The following is an 18,404-nucleotide window of genomic DNA, read 5'->3' on the forward strand; positions in this document are numbered from 1 at the left end:
ACCTATTCGTCACACCCTTCACCTTGACAAGAAAGTTGGCCCGCACTCTCATTGTTAATTTTTTGAACGACTCCTGCCGCTCTGATGCGGATTTTCCTGCAAGTCATTGCTCCCAGTTCATTTTGGTCAGATTCTGTGTGATCAAAATCAGCCTTCTCCTAATACAGAACCTTTATTTCCTATTTATCTTTGTCGCTATCCAGAATGATCCTATATCTTACTGAATTATGGTCACTATTTCCAAAATGCTCCTCCACTAACACATCTACCACTTGCCTGGCTTTGTTTTCTAAAAGTCAGTCCAGCGTCACACCCTCTGTAGTCGGCTTAAAAACTCTTCTGGACATATTTTAAGAATTCCACCCTGTCTAAGTGTTTCAGATTTTGTCTATTCAAGAAAATATTGAGCAACCTGCGCAGTTATTGCCTTTGCTGTTTGAAAGAATGTATCGCTGGACATCAAAGTGCATCAGGGAAAATTAACAAACTGTAAAATTCACACCTGATCATGGAGGAACCTGTTTGGGAGAGGTCACAGCACAGAAACATATAAGTGAATAGTTTTAAATGTGGCCTTTACAGTAAGTCTGCAGTAGTGAGTAGAGTGGGTTCTTTCTTGATTATATGTTTTATTGAGATATGTCTCTTGATTAAACTTAAAAATATAAGCCATAAGTATTACATTAGTCTGGAGCAGTGTTTTATAGGGGAACAAGACAGTGTTATTTTCTGGGTCTGTAGACTGAAAGAAGCAATTTAGTAGAGTAATATGCTCCTCTTGTTAGATGTGGGAGTTTAGGGAGAGCTTACGTGTTACTCAGGATTATATCTGCAATAAGTGCCGTTGGTTTCGAATCTTATCATATTGAATGGATCAGTTGGAGAGACAGTTAGAGGCAATGAGGAATTTACAAGAGTAAGGGGGTTAATGGAAGGCAGTTGTAGGAGGGAAGAAAGGTTGCTGATACAGTCACATAGATGGGTTAACTCCAGGAAAGATAAGAGAGGTAGGCACCTAGGGCAGGGGTCTTCTGTCAAACAAGTATGCTATTTTGGAAAATGTAGGGGGTGATGTATTCTCAGGGGAATATAGCACGACAGCCAAGTTTCTAGTATTGAGACTGGCTCTAATGTACTGAGAGGTACGTCGGGTCCCAAGCAATCGATTGTATTAGGGGACTGTCTAGTCTGAGGCACAGACACACGTTTCTGTGGCCAGCAACGAAAAAGCAGAACAGTGTGTTGCCTCCCTGGTGCCAGGATTAAGGATGTCTCAGAGAGGGTGCAGAATGTTCTCAAGAGGGAGAGGGGCCAGCAAGAGGTCATTGTACACATTGGAATCAATAACAGAGGAAGGAAAAAGGATGGGATTCTGAAGGGAGATTACAGAGAGTTAGGCAGGAATTTAAAAAGGAGGTCCTCGAGAGTAGTAATATCTGGATTACTCCCGGTGCTAAGAGCTAGTGAGGGTAGGAATTGGAGGTTAGAGCAGATGAATGCATGGTTGAGGAGTTGGTATATGGGAGAAGGATTCACATTTTTGGATCATTGGAATCTCTTCTTGTATAGGTAGAAGTGACCTGTCCAAGAAGGATGGATTGCACTTGAATTGGAAGGGGACTAATATACTGGCAGGGAGATTTGCGAGAGTTGCTCGGAGGATTTAAACTAGTAAGGTGGGAGGGTGGGGACCTAGGGAGATAGTGAGGAAAGAGATCAATCTGAGACTGGTACAGTTGAGAACAGAAGCAAGCTAAACAGTCAGGGCAGGCAGGGACAAAGCAGAGAACAAGATAGGACTGATAAATTAAACTGCATTTATTTCAATGCAAGGGGCCTAAAAGGGAAGGCAGATGAACTCAGGGCATGGTTAGGAACATGGGACTGGGATATCATAGCAATTACAGAAACATGGCTCAGGGATGGGCAGGACTGGCAGCTTAATGTCCCAGGATACAAATGCTACAGAAAGAACAGAAAGGGAGGCAAGAGAGGAGGGGGAGTGGCATTTTTGATAAGGGATAACATTACAGCTGTGCTGAGGGAGGATATTCCGGAAATACATCCAGGGACGTTATTTGGGTTGAACTGCGAAATAAGAAAGGGATGATCACCTTATTGGGATTATATTTTATACACCTCCTAACAGTCAGCAGGAAAGTGAGAAACAAATTTGGAAGGAAATCTCAGTTATCTGTTAGAATAATAGGGTGATTTGGAGATGCCGGTGTTGGACTGCTTCTGATGAAGGAGCAGCACTCTGAAAGCTAGTGCTTCCAAATAAACCTGTTTGACAATAATAGGGTGGTTATGGTAGGAGATTTTAACTTTCCAAACACAGACTGGGACTGCCATAGTATTAAGGGTTTAGATGGAGAGGAATTTGTTAAGTGCGTACAAGACAATTTTCTGATTCAATATGTGGATGTACCGACGAGAGAAGTTGCAAAACATGACCTACTCTTGGGAAATAAGGCAGGGCAGGTGACGGGGGTGTCAGTGGGAGAGCACTTTGGGGCCAGAGACCATAATTCTATTAATTTTAAAATAGTGATGGAAAAGGATAGACCAGATCTAAAAGTTGAAGTTCGAAATTGGAGGAAGGCCAATTTTGACAGTAGAACATAGAACATAGAACAATACAGCGCAGAGCAGGCCCTTCAGCCCTCGATGTTGCGCCAATCTGTGAACTATTCTCAGCTCATCCCCCTGCACTATCCCACCATCATCTATCTAAGAATTGTTTAAATCTCCCTAATGTGGCTGAGTCAATTACACTGACAGGTAGAACATTCCACGCCCTTACCACGCTTTGAGTAAAGAACCTGCCTCTATCATCTGCCTTAAATCTGTCACCCCTCAATTTGGAGCTATGCCTCCTTGTACAAGCTAACGTCATCATCCTCTGAAAAAGACTGTCACTGTCTACCCTATCTAATCCTCTGATTATCTTCTATGTCTCTATCAAATCCCTACTTAGCCTTCTTCTTTCCAATGAGAACAGACCCAAGTCTCTCAGCCTTTCCTCTGAAGACTTTCCCTCCAGACCAGGCAACATCCTGGTAAATCTCCTCTGCACCTTTTCCAATGCTTCCACATCCTTCCCGAAATAGGGCGACCAGAACTGTACACAATATTTCAAGTGTGGCCACACTAGCATTTTGTACAGTTGCAGCATGATATTGCAGCTCCGGAACTCAATCCCTCTACCAATGAAACCTAACACACTGTATGCCTTCTTAACAACACTATCAACCTGGGTGGCAACTTTCAGGGATCTATGTACATGGACTCCAAGATCCCTCTGCACATCCACACTACCAAGAATCTTTCCATTGACCCAGTACTCTGCCTTCCTGTTATTCTTCCCAAAGTGCATTACCTCACATTTAGCTGCATTGAACTCCATTTGCCACCTCTCAGCCCAATGCATGCATTTTTTCCAAGACCCCTGCAACCTGTAACATTCTTCCAAACTGTCCACTACTCCACCGACTTTAGTATCATCTGCAAATTTACTAATCCATCCACCTTTGCCTGCGGTTAAGTCATTTATAAAAATAGCAAACAGCAGTGTTCCCAAAACAGAACCTTGTGGCACATCACTAGTAACCAGACTCCAGGCTGAATATTTTCCATTAACCACCACTCGCTACCTTCTTTCAGAAAACCAGTTTCTAATCCAAACTGCTAAATCACCCTCAATCCCAAACTTCTGTATTTTCTCCAATAGCCTACCATGTGGAACCTTATCAAAGGTTTTACTGAAGTCCATGTATATCACGTCAACTGCCCTACCCTCACCTACATGCATGGTCACCTTCTGAAAAAACTCAATGAGGTTTGTGAGACACGACCTGCCCTTGACGAAACCATGTTGACTATCTGAAATCAAATTGTTGCTTGCTAGTTGATTATAAATCTTATCTCTTATAATCCTTTCCAAAACCTTTCCTACAACAGAGGTAAGGCTCACTGGTCTATAATTACCTGGGTTATCTCTGCTGTCCTTCTTGAACAAGGGCACAATATTTGCAATCCTCCAGTCCTCTGGTACTAAACCTGGATACAATGACGACTCAAATATCAAAGCCAAAGGCTCTACTATCTCCTCCCTAGCTTCCCAGAGAATCCTCAGATAAATCCCATTCGGCCCAGGGAACTTGTCTACTTTCACTCCTTCTAGAATTGATAACACCTGTTCGTAACTAACCTCGATCCTTTCTAGTCTAATATCTCGTACCTCATTCTTTTCCTCTACAATATTCTCCCTTTCCTGAATGAAAACCGATGCGAAATGTTCGCTTAGCACCTCTCCGATGTCTTTGACTGGCCCTATTCCTACCCTTTTATTCCTCACATACCTATAGAAAACTTTAGGGTTCTCCTTTATTCTATTTGCTAAAAACTGCTCGTGTCCTCTCTTTGCTCTTCATAATTCTCTATTTAAATCCTTCTTCGCTGATCTGTAATTTCTCCATCGCCTCATCTGAACCACCTTGCCTCATCAAGACATAAGCCTCCTTCTTCTGCTTAACAAGGGATGCAATTTCTGTAGTAAGCCACGGTTCCCTCACCTTCTAACTTCCTCCCTGCCTGCAAGGACATTCCTATCAAGGAGACGCAATACCTGTTCCTTAAACAAGCTCCACTTTCCATTGTCTGCATCCCCTGCTTTTTGCTACCCCATTCTATGCATCCTAAGTCTTGCCTAATCGCATTATAATTGCCCTTGCCCCATCGATAACTGGTGACCTGTGGCATGTACCTATCCCTTTCCATTGCTAAATTAAATGTAACTGAATTATGGTCACTCTCTCCAAAATGCTCACCTACCACTAAATCAAATACCTGGCCTGGTTCATTACCAAGCACTAGATCCAGTGTGGCCTCCCCTCTTGTCAGCCCTTTCACATACTGTGTCAGGAAACCCTCCCATACACATTGGACAAAAACTGACCCATCAGACGCACTGGAGTTATAGAATTTCCAGTCAATGTTGGGGAAGTTAAAGTCCCCCATAATGACCACCCTGTTTCTTTCACTCCTACCCAAAACCATTTTACCAATCCTCTCTTCCACCTCCCTGGAACTCTGCGGAGGCCTATAAAAAACTCCAAGCAGTGTGACCTCTCCTCTCCTGTTTCTAACCTCAGCCCACACTACCTCAGTAGACGAGTCCTTGTCAAAAGTTCTTTCGGCCAAAGTTATACTGTCCTTGACTAACAAGGCTACATCTCCCCCTCTTTTACCACCTTGCCTGTTCTTAATGAAAGATCTAAATCCTGAAACCTGCAACATTCATTCCTCATCCTGTTCTATCCATGTCTCTGAAACGGTCACAAACATCGAAGTCCCAGGTACCGATCCATGCTGCAAGCTCACCTACCTTACTTCAGATACTTCTGGCGTTGAAGTAGACACGCCTCAAACCAGCTTGCTGTCTGCTAACACATTCCTGTGACCATGAATTCCTGCCCCTGTCCTCCCTACTCTCATCCTCCTGTGCACTGCAACTACACCTCAGGTTCCCATTCCCCTGCTGAGCTAGTTTAAACCCACCCGAATAGCATCAGCAAATTTTCCACCCAGAACATTACTACCCCTCTGGTTCAAGTGAAGACCATCCTGTTTGTACAGGTCCCACCTTCCCCAGAATAAGGCAAGAACTTTCAAAAGCTGACATGGGGCAGATATTCACAGGTAAAAGGATGTCTGGAAAATGGGAAGGCTTCAAAAATGAGATAACGAGAGCCCAGAGACAGTATATTCCTGTAAAAGGAAAGGCTGGTAGGTGTAGGGAATGCTGGATGATTAAAGAAATTGAGGTTTCAGTTAAGAAAAAGAAGGAAGCAAGTATAGACATGATAGAGGAGAAAGTGAGGTCTGCAGATGCTGGAGATCAGAGCTGGAAATGTGTTGCTGGAAAAGCGCAGCAGGTCAAACAGCATCCAGGGAACAGGAGAATCGACGTTTCGGGCATAAGCCCTTCTTCAGGAAGGCTTTCCTGAAGAAGGGCTTATGCCCGAAACGTCGATTCTCCTGTTCCCTGGATGCTGTCTGACCTGCTGCGCCTTTCCTAGACATGATAGATCCAGTGAATCCTTAGGAGAGTTTAAAGGCAGTAGGAAAATACTTAAGAGGGACATCAGGAGGGCAAAAAGGGTACATGAGATATCTTTGGCAGATAGAGTTAAGGAGAAGGCAAAGGGATTTTACAAATACATTAAGGACAAAAGGGTAACTAGGGAGAGAACAGGGCTCCTCAAAGATCAGCAAGGCGGCCTTTGTGTGCAGCCGCAGGAGATGGGGGAGATACTAAACGAATATTTTGCATCACTATTTACTACGGAAAAGGACACTGAAGATATAGAATGTAGGGAAATAGATGGTGACATCTTGAAAAATGTCCATGTTACAGAGGAGGAAGTGCTGAACGTCTTGAAACGCATAAAGTTGGATAAATCGCCAGGACCTGATCACGTGTACCCTCGAACTCTGTGGGAAGTAATTGCTGAGCCTCTTACTGAGGTATGTGTATCATCGATGTTACAGGGGAGGTGCTGGAAGACTGGAGATTGGCTAACATGGTGCTACTATTTAAGAAAGATGGTAAGGACAAGCCAGGGAACTATAGACCAGTGACCCTGATGTTGGTGGTCTGCAAATTGTTGGAGGGAATCCTGAGGGACAGGATGTACAGGAAAGGCAAGGACTGATTAGAGATATGTCAACATGTCTTTGTATTTGGGAAATCATGTCTCACAAACTTGACTGAGCTTTTTGAAGAAGTAACAAAGAGGATTGATGAGGGCAAAGTGGTAGACATGATCTATGTGGACTTTAATAAGGCGTTCGACAAGGTTCCCCATGGGAGACTGGTTAGCAAGGTTAGATCTCATGGAATACAGGGAGAACTAGCCATTTGGGTACAGAACTGGCTCAAAGGTAGAAGACAGAGGGTGGTAGTGAAGGGTTGTTTTTTCAGACTGGAGGCCTGTGACCAGTGGAGTGCCACAAGGATTGGTGCTTGGTCGACTCCTTTTCATCGTTTATATAAATGATTTGGATTTGAGCATAACAGGTACAGTTAGTAAGCTTGCAGATGACACCAAAATTGGAGGTGTAGTGGACAGCGAAGAAGGTTACCTCAGATTACAATGGGATCTTGATCAGATGGGTCAATGGGCATGGAAGTGACAGGTGGAGTTTAATTCAGATAAATGCGAGGTGCTGCATTTGGGAAAGCAAATCTTAGCAGGACTAATATACACTTAATGGTAAAGTCCTAGGGAGTGTTGCTGAACAAAGAGACCTTGTAGTGCAGGTTCATTGTTCCTCGAAAGTGGAGTCGCAGGTAGATAGGATAGTGAAGAAGGCATTTGGTATGCTTTCCTTCATTAGTCAGAGCATTGAGTTGGGAGCTGAAAATGTGTTGCTGGAAAAGCGCAGCAGGTCAGGCAGTATCCAAGGAGCAGGAGAATCGACGTTTCGGGCATGAGCCCTTCTTCAGTTGGGAGGTCATATTGCGGTTGTACAGGACATTGGTTAGGCCACTTTTGGAATATTGTGTGCAATTCTGGTCTCCTTCCTATCAGAAGGATGTTGTGAAACTTGAAAGGGTTCTGAAAAGATTTACACGGATGTTGCCATGGGTTGGAGGATTTGAGCTATAGGGAGAGGCTGAATAGTCTAGGGCTGTTTTCCCTGAAGCATCAGAGGCTGAGGGGTGACCTTATAGACGTTTATTAAATCATAAGGGGCATGGATAGGATAAATAGACAAAGTCTTTCCCCTGGGGTGGGGGAGTATAGAACTAGAAGGCATAGGTTTAGGGTGAGAGGGGAAAGATATAAAAGAGACCTAAGGGGCAACTTTTTCATGCAGAGGGTGGTACTTGTACAGAATGAGCTGCCAGAGGATGTGGTGGAGGCTGGTACAATTTCAGCATTTAAAAGGCATGTGGATGGGTATATGAATAGGAAGGGTTTGGAGGGATATGGGCCGGGTGCTGGCAGGTGGGACTAGATTGGGTTGGGATATCTGATCAGCATGGACAGGTTGGACCGAAGGGTCTGTTTCCGTGCTGTACATCTCTATGACTCTCTGACTCTAAGTTGAAATCCCCTACTATTATTACTCTATAATGTTTACACCTCTTTTAAATCTTCCTACATGTCTTTCTTTTTATTCCATCCTGACTGTGTGGAATCTGTGCTATACACAGCAAAAAGTTTTAAGTTTTAAGTTTAAGCATACCATTCACATAACATTGTTACAGGCAGTTTGCAAGCATGTCTTGCTACAATTGGAACCTTAAACAGGTAACATTCAGTGTAATACAGCAAAATCTGTTTTCAAAAAATGTCTTACATTCTCTCAAGACTTTATAAATACATACAACTTAGTAGTTACATACCTAATAACTTTAGTTCTAGGCCAGCATAAATTGTCTTTTGTACCTGCAACGTTTCAACCTGCCCATACATTGTGAAAAGATACTGAACTCCCACATTCTTCCATACATCTTCCAATAAGAAGGCTTTGCGTAAAAACTCTACGGGTTAGTCTCCTTAATTTTACCACAGACCTCACCTATTCTCTTTGTTCTCCAATCTGATGCTTTACTGCATTCAACGCTCTCCTCTAGTACTTTCTCTCAAATCAGACACACTCCTTCTATTGCAAAACCAAACTTTTCTGCACTTAGGACTTGAAATGTTTTTATGCACAATCCCACACTCTCATAGTCATTCTCCGGCCCTCAGGTTGAGTTGCCTCCGTAACAGTGCATTTGTTTTTTTCATGATTTATGTAAATGGCTCATTTTTTGTTCCTCCATGTTCCCATGTCCCATAATTTAAAACAAGTTTACCAGAACAAAGACAGCTCAAGGGTAGGATACATACGCACTCAGCAAAAATGATCAAACCAGCTAAAAGGCAGAAATTGGAGGCTGTGAGATCAGGCATTTCTTTCCTCCACAACTGGCTGCTTGGGAACTTGAAGCAGAAAAATATTAAGGTGAGCTAATGACTTCTGACAGTCAGCTTTAATTGTGTTCATGTTTACCCACTAAATGTGACTGAGAGAGAGGGAACAAATCTTTCATTTACATCAATTTACAGTCTTCTTCAACTGTTAATTGCTAATTCCACATTTATAATAGATAAAGAAAGCATACACCTGGCCTTGTAATAAATGCAGCCCATGGGTTCCCAAGATTCTTTCAGCAACTTCTGAAAATGTATTTAACTGCCATTTATTCCACAACAACTGAAATTTGTTACATGCAGAACAGGAGTCTGACCGACATATTTAAAAAGATATGCTTCACAATGTACTTAGCTTGATCTATAGTCTTTTGTGTCTTTTAATTCTTTCACTTAAGGTTTTATTTGCTGACCTGTGCCTCTCACAAATCTTGGCTTAGACTAGAAATTTCTGTCCAGAAATAAACATTGAGATCTAGTTGTGCATTTGCCACTGCATTGTTCATTCAGCTCAAATGGGGCCTGTTCTCAAGAAAAGAGAATGGCTGTGTGTGAATTTTAAAAACCAGTGAACACAAGAACAAGAGTATGTCCCTTGAGAGTGTTCTGCCATTCATTGAGATCAGAGCTGATCTGTAGCCTAATTCCATATACAGTACCAGCCTTTGGCCCATACCTCTTCATACCTTTGATGAATAAAAATGTGTTTGTCTCAGATTTAAAGTTACAGATTTGTGTGTAGAAGTGTTTCCTAACGTCTCTCCTGAATGGTCTGGCCCTAATTCTCACACTATGGCCCGAATTATATAATCTCCAATCGACTGAAATAGTTTATCTTTACCTATCATATCTTCTCCTGATAATATCACCCTTTAACTTTCTAAATTCTAGAGAAAACCAGCCTAATTTGTACAATCTGTCCTCATAACTCAACCCCTGAATTCCAGGTATTATTCTTGTAAATGAGGGTGGCATGGTGGCTCAGTAGTTAGCACTGCTACCTCACAGCATCAGGGACCCGGGTTCAATTCCTGTCTCGGGTGATTGTATGTGTGGAGTTTGCACATTCTCCCCGTGTCTGTGTGGGTTTCCTCCAGGTACTCTGGTTTCCTCTCACAATCCAAAGATGTGCAGGTTAGGTGAATTGGCCATGCTAAATTGCCCAGAGTGTTAGGTGCATTAGTCAGGGATAAATATAGGGTAGGGGGATGGGTTACTCTTCGGAATGTCAGCATGGACTTGTTGAGCCAAAAGGCCTGTTTCCAAACTGTAGGTAATCTAAACCTACGTTGATTTTATTTATGGTCACATATTTTCTTACAAAACACATATTATTTAAATAGGGAAAGACTTTGGTAGGCTACAGAATAGAGGGATTTAGGAGTTCGCACACATACATCACTAAAAGCCAGCATCCAAGTTCAACAGATAATAGGGAAGGCCATGGAATGTTTTCCTTTATTTCAAAGGGAGTACAGTATGAAAGGAGGTAGGCTTTTGCTAAAATTTTATAGGGCACTAGTGAGACATAGCTGGAACACTGTCAATAGATTTGGGCCCCTTCACTAAGGAAACACATACTAGTATTGGAGGCAGTTCATAGAAGGTTCACAAAACTGGTAACAGGTCCGGTACCTTCTTAAGTGGAGAGATTGAATAGGTTGGGCCACTCACTGGAATACGGAAGAATGAGAGGCTACTTCATTGAAATAAAGATTCTTAGGAGACTTGACAGGGTAGATGCAGAAAGGTTTGTGCCTCTTGTGAGAAGAGTCTTGGACCATAGAACATAATGTCAGGATAAGGGCTGCACATTTAAGACAGAGTGGAATTTCTTCTCTCAGCGGAAGTGAGTCTGTAGAATTATTTATCATACAGGGTTATTGAAGCTGGGTAGTTAAATATAAGCAAGGCTGGGATAGACAGACTTTTAAACTGTAAGCTAATCAAGAAAGTGGAGTTGAGGATTACAAAATCAACCCTGATCTCACTGAATGCCTTCTGAAAATCTAAATCTATTAAATCCATTGCTTCCTGTTAATCTTTCATGCTTGTCACCTCAAAGAATCTAGTACATTTATCAGGCAGAAAACCCTTCATGAAGCCCTCCTGACTCTGCTTGACCATAACATTTATTCTTAAATATTTTGCCAATACATATTTTATAATAGATTCTAACATTTCCCTAATAACGGACATTAACATTAAGCTAATTGATCTATAGTTACTTTTTTTTGTCTCTTTCCCTTTTTAAATAAAGTGTTACATTGACAGTTTTCCAATCTGACAACGCTTTCCAGAATCTAAGAATTCCGGGAAGATTACTATCAATGAATCCACTATCTCTGGAGCAACTGGATGAACCCCATCAGGTGCAAGGGACTTACTGGCCTTTAATCCCATTAGTTTTCTGAGCATTTTTTAACTGATAGGTATTGTATTTATTTCTTCTCCTGATTTTGCTCCTTGATTTTTTAAGTGATCTTGAAATGCTATTAATGTCTTCCAGTGTGAAGGCTGATGCAAAGATTTTATTGAATTCCTCTGCCATTTCCTGGTTCCCCATTATTATTTCCCCAGCCACTTTCTCCAAGTGGCCTCTGTTCACTTTGATGTTTCTCTTTTTTATGAATTTAAAATCGTTCTTACCATCTATCTTGATGTTCGTTGCAAGTTTACCCTCAACCTTTATTTTTTCCTTCTTTATTATTTTGGTCATTTTCTGTTGTTTCTTTTTAAACTTTAGCAATCCTCCACCTTACCACTAATCTTTGACACATTGTATGTTTCTTCCCTTTAAATCTAATGTTACCCTTAACTTTTCTGGTTAGCCATGGTTGGCTTATTTCCTTCCTAGAATCATTTTTCCTCAATTAAATATATATTTGATGTGAGTCATTAACTATTTTCTTAAACATCTGCCAATGTTCCTTAATATCTTTGCTGCTAAAATCCTTTCCCAGTCCACTCCAGCCAGCTCTGCTCTCATTCTTTGTAATTCACCTTTTTAAGTTTAGCACAGTTGTCTCCATCAAAAGTTACTCCATCTCAAAACAAATGCTATCATATTATAATCATTGTTTGCTAGTGGATATTTTAGTCTGACATCATTTATTAAACCACTACACATCACCAGATTCAAAATAACGTGATCCATGGTAGGATTCACAACATATTGTTCTTAGAAACTATCCTGAGTACACTCTACAAATTCTTCCTCATGCCCTCTGTAGTAATTGTAAAAAGGTCAGCCAATTGCACCACAGAGAATATGACTGGGGCTATTAATGTGGTCCAGTCAGGGACCCCTGGTTGACATGAAAAGGTTGCACGTCAGGAATACTGACACACTGATGCCTGATTCTGTATGAGATAGATGACAGTCAAAGACTGTTCATGTGTAAGTAAACAGTGAATTGGTGACTGGATACCAGCCTCTAAATGGTTATTTCAGTGGTGATGAGAGTACAGCATGATCCTGAAGAAACTTGCTCATAACAATTGCGTTTGAGTTGGGTAAGTATTATCTTACATTATGCCATGTTTGAGACGCTTGACTCATTTGACCCTGCTGCCCAGTACTTGGAAAGACTGTGTTATTTTTCTGAACCAATGACATTATGGCAGATGAAAAATAACAAGTAAATTTCCTGACAGCCTGTGAAGTTGCAGCTTTTTCTGTCATTAGGAGTGTAACTTTCCCTGAGGTACCAAAATACTAAAACCTTTCAAGAATTGACAGATATAGTTAAGGAATATTATGAACCCAAGCCTCCTCTAACTCTGAGATTCTGTCGTTTTACTCAGCAATTCAAGAACCAGCGGAAACAATTCTGGGGTTTTTGACAAGGTTAAGATAATTAGCAGAAGTTCGTGAATTTGCTTTAACCCTTACTGAAATGTTCAGAGACCATCTGGTATGTGAGATTAATGATGTAACTATGCAAAAATACCTGCTAGCTGAAGCTCATCTGAATTTCAAACAGACAACTGGCTTTCAAATAACTGGCTTTATCACTGGAAAATGCAGCAAGTGGAGCATACAAGGAACAAGATATGCGAATGGAATTGGACACCCTTGCCAGTCCGACTCAGCTTGGGAAACACCACTTGAATGCAGACAACTGTTTAGCCTCACTCAGGACATCTCTTGCATCATAGGGACTTGAGGTTGGCCCACAGCAAAACCCCAAAACAAAACCAAGCCCCAGCCAAACAGTTATAATTTTATTCATGATCTGACAGCAAGCTATTATAGCTGTTGCCAGTATGCGGACTCAAGACAGCAAAACAGTCTCACTTGACCTAAACTGAGTAAGAGGACTCACTGGCAGTATTCAAGAGAGTGCACACCCTAGAAAGTCCACCTACGTCTGACTTGCAACAGTTAAAGAGTCATACAGTCATAAAGATATACAAAACAGAAAGAGACCCTTAAGTCCAAATCATTCATGCCAATCAGATATCGTAAATTAATCTAGTCCCATTTGCCAGCACTTGGCCCATATCCCTCTAAACTCCTCATACCTTTCCAGATGCCTGTTAAATGCGGTAATTGTACCAGCCTCCATCACATCCTCTGGCAGTTCATTCAATATATACACCACCCTCTGTGAAAACGTTGTGTCTCAGGTCCCTTTTAAATCTTTCCCCTCTCAGCTTAAACCTATGCCCTCCAGTTCTGGACTCCCCCACCCCAGGATAAAGACCTTGTCTATTTATCCTATCCATGCACCTCATCATATTATAAACCTTTATAAGGTCACCCTCAGCCTCCAATGCTCCAGGGAAAACAGCCCCTGCCTTCAGCCGCTCCTTATAGCTCAAAACCTCCAACCCTGGCATCATCCTTGTAAATCTTTTCTGAACCCTTTCAAGTTTCACAGTGAGACCAGAATTGCACACAATATTCCAAAGGTGGGCTTACCAATGTTCTGTACAGGCACAGCATAACCTCCCAATTCCTATACTCAATGCTCTGATCAATTCAGGTAAGCATTCCAAACACCTTCTTCACTATCATTTCTACCTGTGACTCCACTTTCAAGGACCTATAAACCTGCATTTCAAGGTCTCCTTGTTCAGCAATACTCCCAAGTACCTTTCCATTAAGTGTATAAGTCCTGCTATGATTTGCATTTGTAAAATGCAGGACTCCACATTTATTTAAACTCCTCGACCCATTGGCCCATCTGATCAAGATTCCGTAACCTTCTTTGCTGTCTGCTACACCAACAATTTTGGTGTCATCTGCAAACTTACTAACTATATCTCTTATGTTCACATTCAAATCATTTATATAAATGACAAAAAACAGTGGACCCAGCACGCTCCTTGTGGCACACCACTGCTGGTCACAGGCCTACAGTCTGAAAGCAAAGCAACCCAACCCAACCCCACTCTCTGTCTTCTACCTTAAATTGCTTAGTAACATCCAAATCAGAACCAATCAAAATACCTTCTGGTTAAATGGTCATCCATTTCCAATACGGCTATATCAACGATCACAGAACCAGCTTTTAATAAAATTCACCCTGGACTTCAGCCCTCAACTTTGTGCAAGACCTCAACTAGGCTGATAATCTACACAGGGGAACCTTTACAGATAAAATGTCCAACTTCTCAAGAAAAGCAGATGGTTCAGTTACCAGTAATTGTAGCAAAAGACTCAAGGTTGTTGGGGCGAAATTGGTGGGGAAAGATTCACCTAGATTGGGGTCAACATTTTTTTATTAGAAAGTGGCTGCATGAGTGAAGACTTATTTAAATACACAACGTTTTCCAGGAAGGTCAAGGGACTATCAGATGAGCCAAGGCCACCTTTCATGTTGATGAGGAAGCAATTCCTCGATTCTGCAAGGCCCATTCGTGCCATTTGCCTTATAGAAGCCTGGAAAGTTAAGGAATCATCAAACCAGTCCAATTTATGGAATAGGCACAAACAGTGTACCAATGTTGATGCCCGATCGGTGAGTTCGCTTTTGTGGAGGTTTTACATAAACAGTGAACCCCTTTTCTCAGCTATATAATTACCCAATCCCTCGGATAGAGGATTTATACACAACACTGACAGGGGGGCCTGTCTTTCACACAGCTAGACATGTGCCACACATAGCTGCAATAGCATTTAGATCAGGATTACTAGAAGTCTGCTATAATTAATACCCATAAAGGCTTGTAGCAACATATGAGACTGCCATTTGACATATCGTCAGCCTGTTCAGTGGAGGATGGAGAACATTTTGTAAGGTCTACCTCAGACTACCATTTACCTGGATGACTTCCTGATAACAGGGAAAACTAACTAGAAACACTTAGAGTAACTTGTATATAGTCCTAAGATGTTTTTTCTAAGATGGGTGTATGCCTAAGAAGGGAAAAATATGTTCCAGTACCCCAAATGGCCTTCTTGGGCTACAGGGTGAACCAGAACAAGTTACGCCCACTGGAAGATAAAGTAAAGACGATTAAAGGAGCCCAATTCTCATGTCTGTCCAGAAGTTCAGGTCATTTCTTGGGCTGGTAAAGTATTATAGAAAGTTCATACATAAATTGACATCCATCCTGGCAACTTTGCATCAATCCCTAAAAGAGTGTTAGCCTTGGAAATGATCTCACAGACAAGCCCTAGCTTTCAAAGAAGTAACAAAGCAGTTATCATTCTCTAAGGTGTTGGCACACTCTGATCCTAAGAAAGATCTGGGAGTGATATGCAATGCCTCCCTGTACGGCATCAGGGTGGTATTAGCTCATAGATGGCCCAATGGAGATGAACATCCAATAGCTTATATATTCAGCACTTTGGCTAATGCACAGCATAAATATAGCCAGATAGGAAAAGAAAGATTGACAGACATGTTTGGCATTAAAAAGTTCCACCAACACCTTTACGGACCATAAATCACAAACACCTCTTGGTCTGCTTAAAGAGGTTAAAGCAGTACCACCCAATAGCCTGAGGCCCCATTCAGCTGTAGGCTCTAATACTAAGTCTTTATAAGTTAGAACTTCGAGGCTGAATAGTGAATGCACATGCATTGAGCCGCCTCCCATTAGCAGATACACCACCACTGGTACCCCCAATAGAAGAGTCTATAATGATATTAAATTTTCGGTACACACTCCCAGTCACAGCTGACAATGGTGTGGTCAGACTTTGGTCACAGAAAGGTCCAATCCTTTTCAAACTGAAACAATTAGTATTAATGGGGGAAACCAAAAGCCATCACAACTACAACTGAAACCTTTTTAGACCAGGAGGGACTGGCTCACAGTAGAGGATAGCATATTGGTGGGGATCAAGAGTGCTTGTCCCAAGCAAAGGTTGCCAGCAGATACTGGATGAACTCCACCAGAATCATTTAGAGTCTCCAAAATGAAGATATTGGTGAGAAGTTATGTCTGGTGGCAAGGTTTGGATGTAGACATAGCCGCATTGGTGGGGCAGTGCCCAGAGTGCCAATAAGTACAAAGATTACCACCCACTAGCACCTCCACAACTGTTGGAATGGCTGGGTAAACCTTGGACTCAGTTACATGTCATCTATGTAGGTCCTTTCAAGGGTTCCATGTTTTAATCATTGTACATGCTCACTCAAAGTGGTTGGACGTGCATAGGGTCGATTCGTCAATACCAGGACAACAATAGAAAAACTGTGCACATCTTTTGCAGCACACAGAGTCCCACAAGTGTTGGTCACAGATAACAGGCCATCGTGTACTAGCAGGGAAGCTGGTTATTTCTGGAGTTGAGTGGGATTCAACATATAAGGACAGCTCCCATACCACCATCTAATTGCCTAGCTCCATACCATCATCTATTGCCTGGCAGAAAGAGTGGTCCAAACATTAAAGGCTAGATTGAAGAAACGTCTACAGCCTCGTGAGATACCAAGCTAGTACAGTTCTTATTTGATTATAGGACCACCTCACATGCAAATGCAGGGATAGCATCGGCAATGTGCTTAATGGGTTGAAGACTCCATACCAAGATCTACCCGAACCGAGGGTGGGTTGAGTGTGAAACGGTGTCAGGAACTCCAATGCCAGACCCGAGACTCTACCAAGTGAGAGAGTTTGACAAGGGGATGAAGTTTGGTGTAAGAATCACAGAAATGGTCCTGAATGGGTAGGAGGCATGGGGCATGGTCAATGTGAGGTCAGCGCCAGCAAAGTTTAAAGTTCAGGTAAGTACAACAGTCCTGAATAAGCATCAGAGATTTTGAAGTTAAAAATCACACAACACCAGGTTATAGTCCAACAGGTTTAATTGGAAGTACACTAGCTTTCTGAGCGGCACTCCTTCACCTGATGAAGGAGCGACACTCCGAAAGCTAGTGTGCTTCCAATTAAATCTGTTGGACTATAACCTGGTGTTGTATGATTTTTAACTTTGTACACCCCATTCCAACACCGGCATCTCCAAATCAAGAGATTTTGAAAGCTGTGAATTTTCAGATGCTGTGAGCACAAAATGTGCCATGCCCCTGGAAACCTTTGGAAATGCTGCCAGAGCCCATGGATTCACCTCTCCATCAAACCTTGTTGAATCAAAGATGAATACAAAGACAGAAGAAGCCACCTCAAGACCTTTGCCGCCAGAAGAAGAGTGAAAGTTTACTGAGGCACTACTGATGCAAGAGGTACGCCCGCCCGTGTCGGATGCCAAATCAAAGGAACCTGACCTGGTGCTAAAAGGGCCCAGGACACCTCTGAGTAGGAGTGGGATGGGACATAGTGTTAGCAGAATAACCTGATCCCTAGTTGGACCTATAACATACTGTTATTGTAAAGTGTCCCAAATGCACTCTATGAATTCTTCCTATTCCTTCTGTAGTGATCGCAATGAGTTCACTTCACAGAATATGAATTCCCTGATTGGGAGTGTGAATCTAGTCAAAGGGTGTCTTGGTAATATGATACCAGCCTCTGTAAAGTTATTTCATCTTCCTCTTCCAATCTGACTGTCCCAATCAACATGATGATTTCTCCCTTTATTACATGCCTTCATTATCTCTGAACTATCCTCTGTTCCACTGTATAGTAATGGGGGGGTGGGGGCGTGGTCTACTTTTATAAGTGTCTCCTTACCCTTGGTCTGGTCAAATGCAGCAAAGAAACAGTGCCAATACGATTGATAATAACCTGATCAGGCTTTCAAACATATCTTGGACCAAACGTAGCAACCCAGAGTTTACACTTCAAATAATGCCTTGTGCAAAATGCTTTGAAAAGTTTGATGCATACAGCATGATACTTACATGCAAGTCCTTTCTCCCCTTTTTTAGGTTGGCAAGAGTGCAGCAGTTCGAATTAGAAATGTATAATGAAACTGATCCTAAATTATTTGCTCAAGCTTGTTTGCACATTTTACCACTGTACCCTCTCGCCATCCTAAAACACAATAATCCA

The 18,404-nt window shown here is 42.0% G+C and overlaps 1 protein-coding gene across 3 annotated transcripts in view; it reads right to left on the reverse strand.

Annotated features, from left to right (window-relative positions):
• Window positions 1–18,404, reverse strand: part of triqk (triple QxxK/R motif containing) — a 94,023-nt gene that overhangs the window by 75,229 nt on the left and 390 nt on the right. The window contains exon 1 of one of the 3 annotated variants that reach the window (XM_087986528.1): window positions 18,254–18,402. The exons of the other annotated variants lie outside the window; for them this stretch is intronic. The gene's annotated coding sequence lies outside the window, so the exon portion shown is untranslated. Of the gene's footprint in view, window positions 1–18,253; window positions 18,403–18,404 lie in introns of those variants that run through there. 3 annotated transcript variants of the gene reach the window in all.

The sequence above is a fragment of the Chiloscyllium plagiosum genome, unplaced genomic scaffold (genome assembly GCF_037043375.1).
Source record: "Chiloscyllium plagiosum isolate Xiang-an unplaced genomic scaffold, Cpla_swu_hap1 HiC_scaffold_4, whole genome shotgun sequence".
Classification (NCBI taxonomy): Eukaryota; Metazoa; Chordata; class Chondrichthyes; order Orectolobiformes; family Hemiscylliidae; genus Chiloscyllium; species Chiloscyllium plagiosum.